Raw genomic sequence first — 15,789 nt, 5'->3', positions numbered from 1 at the left:
AGAATACTTCCCACGTATTCCCCTTCGTGTCGTAGAAGGCGACTAAAAGGGGAGGGAGCGGGGGGCTGGAAATCCTCCCCTCTCGTTTTTTTTTTTTTTTCCAAAAGAAGGAACAGAAGGGGCCAGGTGAGGATGTTCCAAAAAAGGCCCAGTCCTCTGTTCTTAGCGCTACCTCGCTAACGTGGGAAATGGCGAATAGTTTAAAAGAAAAGAAAAAAAAAAAAAATATATATATATATATATATATATATATATATATATATATATATATATATATATATATATATATATATATATATATATATATATATATATATATATATATATGTACTCTATCCAAAGCCTCATAAAGTCAATGAGAACTTTATATATGTATTGATAGAATCGTATTGTTGACTGATTGAATCCTTCAAAATGCGTGTTCTCTCTGGTAAACTCTGGAATCCAGGCTTCCTGTTAGAAAGTTTCCCACGCCGGATAATTCTTATCATCATATCTCATCACTGTCTCAACACCTTATGTCAGGAAATCATACAAAATGTCTCCAAAGAAATCTGGATTCCAAATACATTCAGAAAATTTGGTAATTCTCAGATCATCATGACTCCAACTGGGAATGTTATAGACAGTATATCGTCAGTATCCGAACTTGGCAGGTATTTCTGGTAACCAGGTGTCTGGTGGGAAATCACTATATTCGTTTATTGTCGAGCGAATTCTAATACGCTCATCGCATCCGGATACATGCCATTATGACTAAATGCATCACTTCTCCTGGGATAGAAAAGGAAAAAAAAAATGTATTCCATGTCTGTACTGGAATGAAAATAAAGCAAAGATATCAAACTGACATGGTACTCGGATGCCTGCCAGCTCTGCCCCATCAGTTACTACAGGTAACCTGAAAGACACATATTGCTACCTTACGCGGCAAGTAACACTGCAGAAGAGAGGAAAGTGATTGGTTCTCATTGAATGTAGGTTTGCGGCAGGGGTGTGTGATGTCTCCATGGTTGTTTAATTTGTTTATGGATGGGGTTGTTAGGGAGGTGAATGCAAGAGTTTTAGAAAGAGGGGCAAGTTTGCAGTCTGTTGTGGATGAGAGAGCTTGGGAAGTGAGTCAGTTGTTGTTCGCTGATGATACAGCGCTGGTGGCTGATTCATGTGAGAAACTTCAGAAGCTGGTGACTGAGTTTGGTAAAGTGTGTGAAAGAAGAAAGCTGAGAGTAAATGTGAATAAGAGCAAGGTTATTAGGTACAGTAGGGTTGAGGTACAAGTCAACTGGGAGGTAAGTTTGAATGGAGAAAAACTGGAGGAAGTGAAGTGTTTTAGATATCTGGGAGTGGATCTGGCAGCGGATGAAACCATGAAAGCGGAAGTGAATCATAGTGTGGGGGAAGGGGCGAAATTTCTGGGAGCGTTAAAGAATGTGTGGAAGTTGAGAACATTATCTCGGAAAGCAAAAATGGGTATGTTTAAAGGAATAGTGGTTCCAACAATGTTATATGGTTGCGGGGCGTGGGCTATGGATAGAGTTGTGCGGAGGAGGGTGGATGTGCTGGAAATGAGATACTTGAGGACAATGTGTGGTGCGAGATGGTTTGATCGAGTAAGTGATGATAGGGTAAGAGAGATGTGTGGTAATAAAAAGAGTGTGGTTGAGAGAGCAGAAGAGGGTGTTTTGAAATGGTTTGGTCACATGGAGAGAATGAGTGAGGAAAGATTGACCAAGAGGATATATGTGTCAGAGGCGAAGGGAAAGAGGAGAAGTGGGAGACCAAATTGGATGTGGAAAGATGGAGTGAAAAAGATCTTGAGTGATCGGGGTCTGAACAAGCAGGAGGGTGAAATTCGTGCAAGGAATAGAGTGAATTGGAACGATGTGGTCTACCGGGGTCAACGTGCTGTCAATGGATTGAACCAGAGCTTGGGAAGCGTCTTGGGTAAACCATGGAAGGTTGTGTGGGGCCTGGATGTGGAAAGGGAGCTGTGGTTTCGGTGCATTATTACATGACAGTTAGAGACTGAATGTGAACGAATGGGGCCTTTGTTGTTTTTTCCTAGCGCTACCTCGCGCACATTTGAAGGGCAGGGGTTGTTATTTCATGTGTGGCGGGGTGGGAATGGGAATGAATAAAGGCAGACAGTATGAATTATGTACCTGTGTATATATGTATACGTCTATGTGTGCATATATATGTATACGTTGAAATATATATAGGTATGTATATTTGCGTGTGTGGACGTGTATGTATATACATGTGTATGTGGGTGGGTTGGGCCATTTTTTTCGTCTGTTTCCTTGCGCTACCTCGCAAACGCGGGAGACAGCGACAAAGCAAAGTCAAATATATATATATATATATATATATATATATATATATCATACTGACCTCGAACAGCCAGGACCGAACCCGGGGCCCCTGTGCAACAGGCGGAAATGCTACCGCTAAGCTATGGGCCTGGCTAATAGGAAATAACTATTCGAATACTATGTACTCGAATACCCTTCGTCTAACAGGCGCACATAGCCAGCAGATAGCTTTTTACCGAACCTAACTGTACAACGTGGAGGTATATGAATACGAACAAAGTGCATAGGAACGCGCACCTTCATAAAACATACAAACCTCCAACAGCCAGGATCGAACGTGTATATATATATATATATATATATATATATATATATATATATATATATATATATATATATATATATATATATATATATATATATATATATATATATATATATATATATATATATATATATATATATATATATATATATATATATATATATATATATATATATATATATATATATATATATATATATATATATATATATATATATATATATATATATACATATATATATATATATATATATATATATATATATATGTATATAAATATATATACATATATAAATATATATATATATATATATATATATATATATATATATATATATATTTTTTTTTTTTTTTTTTTTTCAAACTATTCGCCATTTCCCGCGTTAGCGAGGTAGCATTAAGAACAGAGGACTGGGCCTTTTTTGGAATATCCTCACCTGGAGAGGGGAGGATTTCCAGCCCCCCGCTCCCTCCCCTTTTAGTCGCCTTCTACGACACGCAGGGAATACGTGGGAAGTATTCTTAATCCCCTATCCCCAGGGATAATATATATATATATATATATATATATATATATATATATATATATATATATATATATATATATATATATATATATATATATATAAATATATATATATATATATATATATATATATATATATATATATATATATATATATATATATATATATATATGGGGGAGGAATGGGATGTATTTAGGGAATCAGTGATGGATTGCGCAAAAGATGCTTGTGGCATGAGAAGAGTGGGAGGTGGGCTGTTTAGAAAGGGTAGTGAGTGGTGGGATGAAGAAGTAAGAGTATTAGTGAAAGAGAAGAGAGAGGCATTTGGACGATTTTTGCAGGGAAAAAATGCAATTGAGTGGGAGAAGTATAAAAGAAAGAGACAGGAGGTCAAGAGAAAGGTGCAAGAGGTGAAAAAAAGGGCAAATGAGAGTTGGGGTGAGAGACTATCAGTAAATTTTAGGGAAAATAAAAAGATGTTCTGGAAGGAGGTAAATAGGGTGCGTAAGACAAGGGAGCAAATGGGAACTTCAGTGAAGGGCGTAAATGGGGAGGTGATAACAAGTAGCGGTGATGTGAGAAGGAGATGGAATGAGTATTTTGAAGGTTTGTTGAATGTGTCTGATGACAGAGTGGCAGATATAGGGTGTTTTGGTCGAGGTGGTGTGCAAAGTGAGAGGGTTAGGGAAAATGATTTGGTAAACAGAGAAGAGGTAGTAAAAGCTTTGCGGAAGATGAAAGCCGGCAAGGCAGCAGGTTTGGATGGTATTGCAGTGGAATTTATTAAGAAAGGGGGTGACTGTATTGTTGACTGGTTGGTAAGGTTATTTAATGTATGTATGACTCATGGTGAGGTGCCTGAGGATTGGCGGAATGCGTGCATAGTGCCATTGTACAAAGGCAAAGGGGATAAGAGTGAGTGCTCAAATTACAGAGGTATAAGTTTGTTGAGTATTCCTGGCAAATTATATGGGAGGGTATTGATTGAGAGGGTGAAGGCATGTACAGAGCATCAGATTGGGGAAGAGCAGTGCGGTTTCAGAAGTGGTAGAGGATGTGTGGATCAGGTGTTTGCTTTGAAGAATGTATGTGAGAAATACTTAGAAAAGCAAATGGATTTGTATGTAGCATTTATGGATCTGGAGAAGGCATATGATAGAGTTGATAGAGATGCTCTGTGGAAGGTATTAAGAATATATGGTGTGGGAGGCAAGTTGTTAGAAGCAGTGAAAAGTTTTTATCGAGGATGTAAGGCATGTGTACGTGTAGGAAGAGAGGAAAGTGATTGGTTCTCAGTGAATGTAGGTTTGCGGCAGGGGTGTGTGATGTCTCCATGGTTGTTTAATTTGTTTATGGATGGGGTTGTAAGGGAGGTAAATGCAAGAGTCCTGGAAAGAGGGGCAAGTATGAAGTCTGTTGGGGATGAGAGAGCTTGGGAAGTGAGTCAGTTGTTGTTCGCTGATGATACAGCGCTGGTGGCTGATTCATGTGAGAAACTGCAGAAGCTGGTGACTGAGTTTGGTAAAGTGTGTGGAAGAAGAAAGTTGAGAGTAAATGTGAATAAGAGCAAGGTTATTAGGTACAGTAGGGGTGAGGGTCAAGTCAATTGGGAGGTGAGTTTGAATGGAGAAAAACTGGAGGAAGTGAAGTGTTTTAGATATCTGGGAGTGGATCTGTCAGCGGATGGAACCATGGAAGCGGAAGTGGATCATAGGGTGGGGGAGGGGGCGAAAATTTTGGGAGCCTTGAAAAATGTGTGGAAGTCGAGAACACTATCTCGGAAAGCAAAAATGGGTATGTTTGAGGGAATAGTGGTTCCAACAATGTTGTATGGTTGCGAGGCGTGGGCTATGGATAGAGATGTGCGCAGGAGGATGGATGTGCTGGAAATGAGATGTTTGAGGACAATGTGTGGTGTGAGGTGGTTTGATCGAGTAAGTAACGTAAGGGTAAGAGAGATGTGTGGAAATAAAAAGAGCGTGGTTGAGAGAGCAGAAGAGGGTGTTTTGAAATGGTTTGGGCACATGGAGAGAATGAGTGAGGAGAGATTGACCAAGAGGATATATGTGTCGGAGGTGGAGGGAACGAGGAGAAGAGGGAGACCAAATTGGAGGTGGAAAGATGGAGTGAAAAAGATTTTGTGTGATCGGGGCCTGAACATGCAGGAGGGTGAAAGGAGGGCAAGAAATAGAGTGAATTGGAGTCATGTGGTATACAGGGGTTGACGTGCTGTCAGTGGATTGAAGCAAGGCATGTGAAGCGTCTGGGGTAAACCATGGAAAGCTGTGTAGGTATGTATATTTGCGTGTGTGGACGTGTGTATGTACATGTGTATGGGGGGGGGGGCCATTTCTTTCGTCTGTTTCCTTGCGCTACCTCGCAAACGCGGGAGACAGCGAGAAAGTATAAAAAAAAAAAAAAAAAAAAAAAATATATATATATATATATATCCACCCTCCTGCGTACAGCTCTACCTATAGCTCACAACCTCACGACCATATATCATTGTAGGAACTACTATTCCTTCAAACATACCCATTTTTGCTCTCCGAGATAACGTTATCTCCTTCCACTAATTCTTCAACGCTCCCAGAACTCCCTCACCCCCCCCTCCCCCGCTCCCCCACCGTGTGACTCACTTCCGCTTCCATGGCTCCATCCGCTGCTAAGTCCACTTCCAGATATCTAAAACACTTCACCTCCCCAGTTTCCCTCCTTCCAAACCTGAATCCCATTCAGCTTGTCCCTCAACCCTACTGAACCTAACAAACTTGCTCTTATTCACATTTACTCTCAGCTCCCTTCTTTCACACACCTTTCCAAAGGGACCGTGTTGCCACTTATTATAAGTAACATCGCTACATTTTTACATGGTTACATTTTGCTTTGAGTAGCACAAACACTGACCCTACTTGTGTGTAAGTATCACTGTCAACAGTTGGCATCATAGCCTCTGTCGTTCTTCCTCCTCTTCTGTTGCTTTAGTTATTCCAGCAACTTCTGCTTGCGTTACTGCTGCTCCTACTACTGCTATTACCGTTACTACTACCAGTACCTACTACTGCTGCTGTTCCCTGAAGGATACCACTATTGCTACAGCTGTTTCGTTTGTGTCTGCTGTTCCTGCTGCAACTTCGTACCTACCTGAGACTTACGTCTCTTCTCGCTAACATTAGCAGTCACTTAGCCTCCTCCCTAGTTAACACTTCCGCTCATTCCGCTAAGTTTATACCTTCTACCACGACCCTCGGAGACTACATGCTAATTTCGATGAACTGAGATAATAAAATAGCAAAAACGGCGTAAGAAAAACACATTACAGGGACCCACCTCTAAAGCAGAGCTTACCAGACACTAAACCCAAGTCAGAGGCGTAACTCAGAGAGACTTGTCGACAGGGTTAAAACGGTGACAACTTCTTGCTCTAAGTTAGGCCATAGCGCAAGGCAAAGATAGCGGATGCTTACCATATACACCTCGGCAACTTATAAGAGGCCTCTCGACTTACCCAGCCTCTCGACTGAAAGCCGCTGTGAGAGATGATGAGAGAGAGATACAGAAAGCTGTTTACAAGACGAGAGAGCCTAATGGCTTCCCGAAATGTCCCGTATATATATATATATATATATATATATATATATATATATATATATATATATATATATATATATATATATATATATATATATATATACATTTTTCTTTTTTTGTTCTTGCGTCTGAGTGGAGTCATGATGTTGAGTAAAAGACGTTGCAAAACTGATGCCATGTGTTTGTATCATAAGGTTAGTGTATGATGTATGGTAGGGCGATCTGGAGGATTCGTATATGGCATATATACTTGTCTCACACGTGTGTGTGTGTGTGTGTGTGTGTGTGTGTGTGTGTGTGTATGTGTGTGTGTGTGTGTGTGTGTGTGTGTGTGTGTGTGTGTGTGTGTGTGTGTGTGTGTGTGTATGATCAATTTTTGTGTGTTAGGGGGAAGAAAGTTTCACGCTTGTGTTGCCACGTCTCAGAAATATGTTGCGTGTTTTTCAAGAAAGTATATACCAACCAAGACACACAAAATAAGGAAGAAACAAAGGTGAGAGGGGCAGTGCCTGCTCAAGGACCCGGGGAGAAGAGTGCCACACACACACACACACACACACACACACACACCAGAACTATAAAAGCACTAAGACCATGAATCGCTAACATCAAAACACGTCATCTTGTGGTTATGTAGACTGTGTTACGACTGTTTGTGTCAAGCGTTAGTGTCTGTACCTCAAGACGAAAACATATTCCGTGTCTTGTGTTATTTCTGGTTTCACACGAAATCGCAGTTCGCGTCACCTGGCTTGTGTGGTCTTCTCTGAAACCGCGTTTCGTAATTTGCTCTTGTTTGTGTGTTTTCCGTCGAAAGCAACATGCTTTGTATCTGGCTATGCTCTCAGTAGGTCACATATTTCGTGTCTGGCAACATTCGTGCACTCACAGGGAGGGTCAAGGATGTGGTGGTAGGAACGAAACCAGCGAATGTGCTTTACATCAGAATAAACGAATCAATAGGAACTTAATGACAGATAATGGTACGGTCCGAAATGACGGAAAATAACAGACCTTCTGGTCCGTTGGAGGCTCCCTTATCAATGAAATATAATGGGAATAAGATGTCCAGTTCTTGTTTTTTTTTAACTCCAGGATGAGCGCCTAGGGCAGGATAGATTAGAGACTGGGTCTGATATACTGGGAAGGCTGGAGAGATCATACCATCTCTCTAGGAGAGACATGTGTCGTGTGAGAGATTACAAGAAGGGTTGGTCTGCCTTATAGGTCACTGGTGATACCTGGCAACTGTACACTATGTTGATGATTATGATAGCGATGATGATGATGATAGTGATGATGATGATAGTGATAATAGCAAGTGATGGTGACATCTTAGGTAGTCACAGTGATGATGATGTATCGTCTCCTCTCTCAACCTTCTATTCTCCTGTATTGATGATCATATTGATGAGTTTGGCGTTGATGTAATGATGATATAGATGAAACCATGTGGCAGACTTGCCGACGTCTGAGAGAATAGTGATGATGATAATGATGATAATGATGATGATGATGATGATGTTGTTGTTGACCGTAGTGACATTGATGATATTTATGGTAACAGAGGATCTGGTCTTCTGTGAAAGATCAACACATTAATATTCATCACTCCGGGGACGGTAAACTTTTTATGCTAATATTCCCATTTTCTCTCTCGTCAAAACATTATTATTCCCTCTCCTGAGCTGATAGATTATAATAACTCATTTTCTTTTGCAGAACTCAAGACATCCACGTAATGTCTCATTTTTTCGTGAGCATTTTCTTCAGATATTTACCGTCAGTGTGACAGCTATATTACTCTGTCTTCCACTCTTACCAAGTACTGTATTACGGGAAAAAGTCAATATTTACTTCCAGGAGCTAAACTGTCTTCAGTATTGATCCTCGTCTTTCCCGTCCATCTTGATAAGGGATGGAATCACCTGTGGGATGACATTAATCCAACTAAATCTTCAAAGTCAGGTTAGGAGAATCTGAGTGTGACGATATGTTTTTCTCTCATTCTGCAGAAGGAATATCTGTGGTACTGACAGTATTTTGAATAGTATGACTCTCAGACCCCCAGAAGCAGAGTAGGTGTGGCCAGTGAGAGAGCACAGAAGGAATAACAGAAAAGGTGTGGTCCAGGTGGGCAGCGCACGTCAGCCTAAACACATTAAGGGGGGTGGGTGGACAGGGGTCCAGGGTGTGGCCAGCCGTCGTCAGCCCATTAGGGGCCACACTGCTCAGGGGGGTGGCCATGATCAGACCAGGTGTGGCTCCAGGGTGTGGCCAGCTGTCGTCAGCCAGAGAGGGGCCACACTGCTCAGTGAATCAAGTCATGTCTAGACACACCACACACACATCAGATCCCCAGGGTACACAACGCTGGTGTTGGCCAGGTTAATAGGAACAGGAAGAAGAAGGAGGAGGGGAGCAGGAGGAGAAAGAGGAGGAGGAGGAGGAGGAGAAGGAGGAGGAGGAGGAGGAGGAGGAGGAGGGTGTGCTTAGGAGGAAGGCATGTGCTCCCAACACTGACACCACCTGACAACATCCATGAGACCGTAGTCATGACCCTTGACCTCTGTCTATGTTACAGAGGTCATCTCGGAGCACCACTACGCTGCTACATAGCGTAAAATAAATATCTACCTGCCATTGTGGACATACATAATTGTATATTACATGTTGTGTGGAAGATTGCTTGCAAGATGAAACCTATAATAATTACAGAGTTTAGATCAGTCAAGAGCCAGCTTAAGTCTCATGTTGCACTTGTGATGGAATCAATTATTCATCCGGGAATGAAAGTGAAAAAAAGTATCATGAATCATCCTCCAAAAGTGAGTTCGAGATTAACTTTTAGTTAACGGCATTAACAGCTTCACATCGTCTGTCTAATCTCTCTCTCTCTCTCTCTCTCTCTCTCTCTCTCTCTCTCTCTCTCTCTCTCTCTCTCTCTCTCTCTCTCTCTCTCTCTCTCTCTCTCTCTCTCTCTCTCTCTCTCTCTCTCTCTCTCTCTCTCTCTCTCTCTCCAACACTGTTGTGTCCAGGAGCGACACCATCCCTCCAGGCACTGTCCTCGACCGACTGATAGGCTGAGGGAGTAAACAAGGTTCATTTTCCAGTATTGTCTCCAAAAAGTTTCCACAGAATGCTAAGACGTTCGTCCAGAGTAGGTGGGCAGGAGAGGGATTCTCTACCCTTCAAGAAATAAAAGAGATTGAAATAAATGTAAAGTGTTTTCTCCCTCAGGTTTAGCATTGTCATATGTTCGTGTCGCCATCAAAATTGCCATGAATAAATTTGTGGTTTTATTCAACATTTCCAGCTGCCTGTGGCAGCCAGAGAAATTCCAGGAGGATCCTGGAACAGAGTGCCGATTCAGCTTCCAGTATCAAGCCCTCGGAAGGGTCACGAAAAAGGTGGTTTACTGTGTGACCAAGAACTGTGAGGCCGACCACGTCGAGAGGATGGTGTGGCCTGACTCAGGCAAGCATGGCAGGTGGATGTGGTTGTGGCCTGACTCAGGCAAGCATGGCAGATGGATGTGGTTGTGGCTTGACTCAGGCAAGCATGGCAGGTGGATGTGGTTGTGGCCTGACTTGGGAGTACAAGTGCATTCAATATCTTGGCCATCTATCAAGGCCAGGCTGTACGGGGGATTATCTCATAAGAGTTACCCACACCCAGCTATGTTTAAGCATCAGCCTAGCCAAGATCTTGAGGCTGGTGGTGAAGCCAGGCTACACAGTGAGTGTCCCAACACCCTGAACACTGTCTTGCTCCACCCTCCCTCCCTCCCTCCAGCTATGAATATGCTAAATCTTCTGTTGGTTCCCCGTGTCCAGCCTCCTCAACCTTCAGAAAATAACAACACTTTTGTTTCCTGCAGTTCCAATCCGATCCCACAAAGCGTCTCGACTGTAAACACAGGTATTGTCCTGCTGGGTCTGCCCTTTTTACACAAAATAACAACTCCATTTTTCTCTCTCTCACTTCAAGCACGAGCGTCGTCCATCCAGTGAACATTCCTTAAAGTTTTCATACCTCGGGATGATAGATGACTTAGCGGGGTCCCTAACTGGTACATAAAAAAACAAGGAATTTTCACTCATATGATGGGAGTTATTTTTATATGCGATGGATGAAAATAGAAAGTAATACTGTATCATTTTCTCCCAAAGGATAAGATTTCTTGTTAAATGTAACCTATTAATGAGCTTCTGTCTGTCTGTCTCTCATATATATATATATATATATATATATATATATATATATATATATATATATATATATATATATATATATATATATATCTTTTTTTTTCTTTTAAACTATTCGCCATTTCCCGCGTTAGCGAGGTAGCGCTAAGAACAGAGGACTGGGCCTTTTTTTTGGAATATCCTCAACTGGCCCCCTCTGTTCCTTCTTTTGGAAAATTAAAAAAAAAAAAAAAAAAAAAAAAAAAAAAAAAAAAAAAACGAGAGGGGAGGATTTCCAGCCCCCCGCTCCCTCCCCTTTTAGTCGCCTTCTACGACACGCAGGGAATACGTGGGAAGTATTCTTAATCCCCTATCCCCAGGGATAATATATATATATATATATATATATATATATATTATATATATATATATATATATATATATATATATATGTATATATATATATATATATATATATATATACATATATATATATATATATATATATATATATATATATATATATATATATATATATATATATATATATATATATATATATATATATATATATATATATATATATATATATATATACTCCTGAAACAGGAGTTGTGGGAGTATGTGATAGAATGTAAGAAAGTAAATTCTCGATTAATATGGGTAAAACTGAAAGTTGATGGAGAGAGGTGGGTGATTATTGGTGCATATGCACCTGGGCATGAGAAGAAAGATCAAGAGAGGCAAGTGTTTTGGGAGCAGCTGAATGAGTGTGTTAGTGGTTTTGATGCACGAGACCGGGTTATAGTGATGGGTGATTTGAATGCAAAGGTGAGTAATGTGGCAGTTGAGGGAATAATTGGTATACATGGGGTGTTCAGTGTTGTAAATGGAAATGGTGAAGAGCTTGTAGATTTATGTGCTGAAAAAGGACTGATGATTGGGAATACCTGGTTTAAAAAGCGAGATATACATAAGTATACTTATGTAAGTAGGAGAGATGGACAGAGAGCGTTATTGGATTACGTGTTAATTGACAGGCGTGCGAAAGAGAGACTTTTGGATGTTAATGTGCTGAGAGGTGCAACTGGAGGGATGTCTGATCATTATCTTGTGGAGGCTAAGGTGAAGATTTGTATGGGTTTTCAGAAAAGAAGAGTGAATGTTGGGGTGAAGAGGGTGGTGAGAGTAAGTGAGCTTGAGAAGGAGACCTGTGTGAGGAAGTACCAGGAGAGACTGAGTACAGAATGGAAAAAGGTGAGAACAATGGAAGCACGGGGAGTGGGGGAGGAATGGGATGTATTTAGGGAATCAGTGATGGATTGCGCAAAAGATGCTTGTGGCATGAGAAGAGTGGGAGGTGGGTTGATTAGAAAGGGTAGTGAGTGGTGGGATGAAGAAGTAAGAGTATTAGTGAAAGAGAAGAGAGAGGCATTTGGACGATTTTTGCAGGGAAAAAATGCAATTGAGTGGGAGATGTATAAAAGAAAGAGACAGGAGGTCAAGAGAAAGGTGCAAGAGGTGAAAAAAGGGGCAAATGAGAGTTGGGGTGAGAGAGTATCATTAAATTTTAGGGAGAATAAAAAGATGTTCTGGAAGGAGGTAAATAAAGTGCGTAAGACAAGGGAGCAAATGGGAACTTCAGTGAAGGGCGCAAATGGGGAGGTGATAACAAGTAGTGGTGATGTGAGAGGGAGATGGAGTGAGTATTTTGAAGGTTTGTTGAATGTGTTTGATGATAGAGTGGCAGATATAGGGCGTTTTGGTCGAGGTGGTGTGCAAAGTGAGAGGGTTAGGGAAAATGATTTGGTAAACAGAGAAGAGGTAGTGAAAGCTTTGCGGAAGATGAAAGCCGGCAAGGCAGCAGGTTTGGATGGTATTGCAGTGGAATTTATTAAAAAAGGGGGTGACTGTATTGTTGACTGGTTGGTAAGGTTATTTAATGTATGTATGACTCATGGTGAGGTGCCTGAGGATTGGCGGAATGCGTGCATAGTGCCATTGTACAAAGGCAAAAGGGGATAAGAGTGAGTGCTCAAATTACAGAGGTATAAGTTTGTTGAGTATTCCTGGTAAATTATATGGGAGAGTATTGATTGAGAGGGTGAAGGCATGTACAGAGCATCAGACTGGGGAAGAGCAGTGTGGTTTCAGAAGTGGTAGAGGATGTGTGGATCAGGTGTTTGCTTTGAAGAATGTATGTGAGAAATACTTAGAAAAGCAAATGGATTTGTATGTAGCATTTATGGATTTTAAGAAGGCATATGATAGAGTTGATAGAGATGCTCTGTGGAAGGTATTAAGAATATGTGGTGTGGGAGGAAAGTTGTTTAGAAGCAGTGAAAAGTTTTTATCGAGGATGTAAGGCATGTGTACGTGTAGGAAGAGAGGAAAGTGATTGGTTCTTAGTGAATGTAGGTTTGCGGCAGGGGTGTGTGATGTCTCCATGGTTGTTTAATTTGTTTATGGATGGGGTTGTTAGGGAGGTGAATGCAAGAGTTTTGGAAAGAGGGGCAAGTATGAAGTCTGTTGGGGATGAGAGAGCTTGGGAAGTGAGTCAGTTGTTGTTCGCTGATGATACAGCGCTGGTGGCTGATTCATGTGAGAAACTGCAGAAGCTGGTGACTGAGTTTGGTAAAGTGTGTGGAAGAAGAAAGTTAAGAGTAAATGTGAATAAGAGCAAGGTTATTCGGTACAGTAGGGTTGAGGGTCAAGTCAATTGGGAGGTGAGTTTGAATGGAGAAAAACTGGAGGAAGTGAAGTGTTTTAGATATCAGGGAGTGGATCTGGCAGCGGATGGAACCATGGAAGCGTGTTCATGTTCAAGCCCCGATCACACAAAATCTTTTTCACTCCATCTTTCCACCTAAAATTTGGTCTCCCACTTCTCCTCGTTCCCTCCACCTCCGACATGTGCATGTTCAGGCCCCGATCACACAAAATCTTTTTCACTCCATCTTTCCACCTAAAATTTGGTCTCCCACTTCTCCTCGTTCCCTCCACCTCCGACACATATATCCTCTTGGTCAATCTTTCCTCACTCATTCTCTCCATGTGCCCAAACCATTTCAAAACACCCTCTTCTGCTCTCTCAACCACGCTCTTTTTATTTCCACACATCTCTCTTAACCTTACGTTACTCTATCAAACCACCTCACACCACACATTGTCCTCAAACATCTCATTTCCAGCACATCCACCCTCCTGCGCATAACTCTATCCATAGCCCACGCCTCGCAACCATTCAACTTTGTTGGAACCACTATTCCTTCAAACATACCCATTTTTGCTTTCCGAGATAATGTTCTCGACTTCCACACATTCTTCAAGGCTCCCAGGATTTTCGCCCCCTCCCCCACCCTATGATCCACTTCCGCTTTCATGGTTCCATCAGCTGCCGGATCCACTCCCAGACATCTAAAACACTTTACTTCCTGCAGTTTTTCTCCATTCAAACTTACCTCCCAATTGACTTGACCCTCAACCCTACTATACCTAATAACCTTGCTCTTACTCACATTCACTCCTACCTTTCTTTTTTCACACACGTTACCAAACTCAGTCACCAGCCTCTGCGGTTTCTCACATGAATCAGCCACCAGCGCTGTATCATCAGCGAACAACAACTGACTCACTTCCCAAGCTCTCTCATCCACAACAGACTTCATACTTGCCCCTCTTTCCAAAACTCTTGCATTAACCTCCCTAACAACCCCATCCATAAACAAATTAAACAACCATGGAGACATCACACACCCCTGCCGCAAACATACATTCACTGAGAACCAATCACTTTCCTCTCTTCCTACACGTACACATGCCTTGCATCCTCGATAAAAACTTTTCACTGCTTCTAACAACTTGCCTCCCACACCATATATTGTTAATACCTTCCACAGAGCATCTATATATATATATATATATATATATATATATATATATATATATATATATGTATATGTATATGTCCCTGGGAATAGGGGAGAAAGAATACATCCCACGTGTTCCCTGCGTGTCGTAGAAGGCGACTAAAGGGGGAGGGAGCGGGGTGCCGGAAATCCTCCCCTCTCGTTTCTTTAAATTTTCCAAAAGAAGGAACAGAGAAGGGGGCCAGGCGAGGATATTCCCTCAAAGGCCCAGTCCTCTGTTCTTAGTGCTACTTCACTAATGTGGCAAATGGCAAATAGTTTGAAAGAAAGAAATATATATATATATATATATATATATATATATATATATATATATATATATATATATATATATATATATATATATATATATATATATTTTTTTTTTTTTTATACCTCGTCGCTGTCTCCCGCGTTTGCGAGGTAGCGCAAGGAAACAGACGAAAGAAATGGCCCAACCCCCCCCCCCATACACATGTACATACACACGTCCACACACGCAAATATACATACCTACACAGCTTTCCATGGTTTACCCCGGACGCTTCACATGCCTTGATTCAATCCACTGACAGCACGTCAACCCCTGTATACCACATCGCTCCAATTCACTCTATTCCTTGCCCTCCTTTCACCCTCCTGCATGTTCAGGCCCCGATCACACAAAATCCTTTTCACTCCATCTTTCCACCTCCAATTTGGTCTCCCTCTTCTCCTCGTTCCCTCCACCTCCGACACATATATCCTCTTGGTCAATCTTTCCTCACCCATTCTCTCCATGTGCCCAAACCATTTCAAAACACCCTCTTCTGCTTTCTCAACCACGCTCTTTTTATTTCCACACATCTCTCTTACCCTTACGTTACTTACTCGATCAAACCACCTCACACCACTCATTGTCCTCAAACGTCTCATTTCCAGCACATCCATCCT

Source organism: Panulirus ornatus, chromosome 11 (assembly GCF_036320965.1).
Source record: "Panulirus ornatus isolate Po-2019 chromosome 11, ASM3632096v1, whole genome shotgun sequence".
Classification (NCBI taxonomy): Eukaryota; Metazoa; Arthropoda; class Malacostraca; order Decapoda; family Palinuridae; genus Panulirus; species Panulirus ornatus.
Note: the sequence above shows the minus strand (reverse complement) of the source record.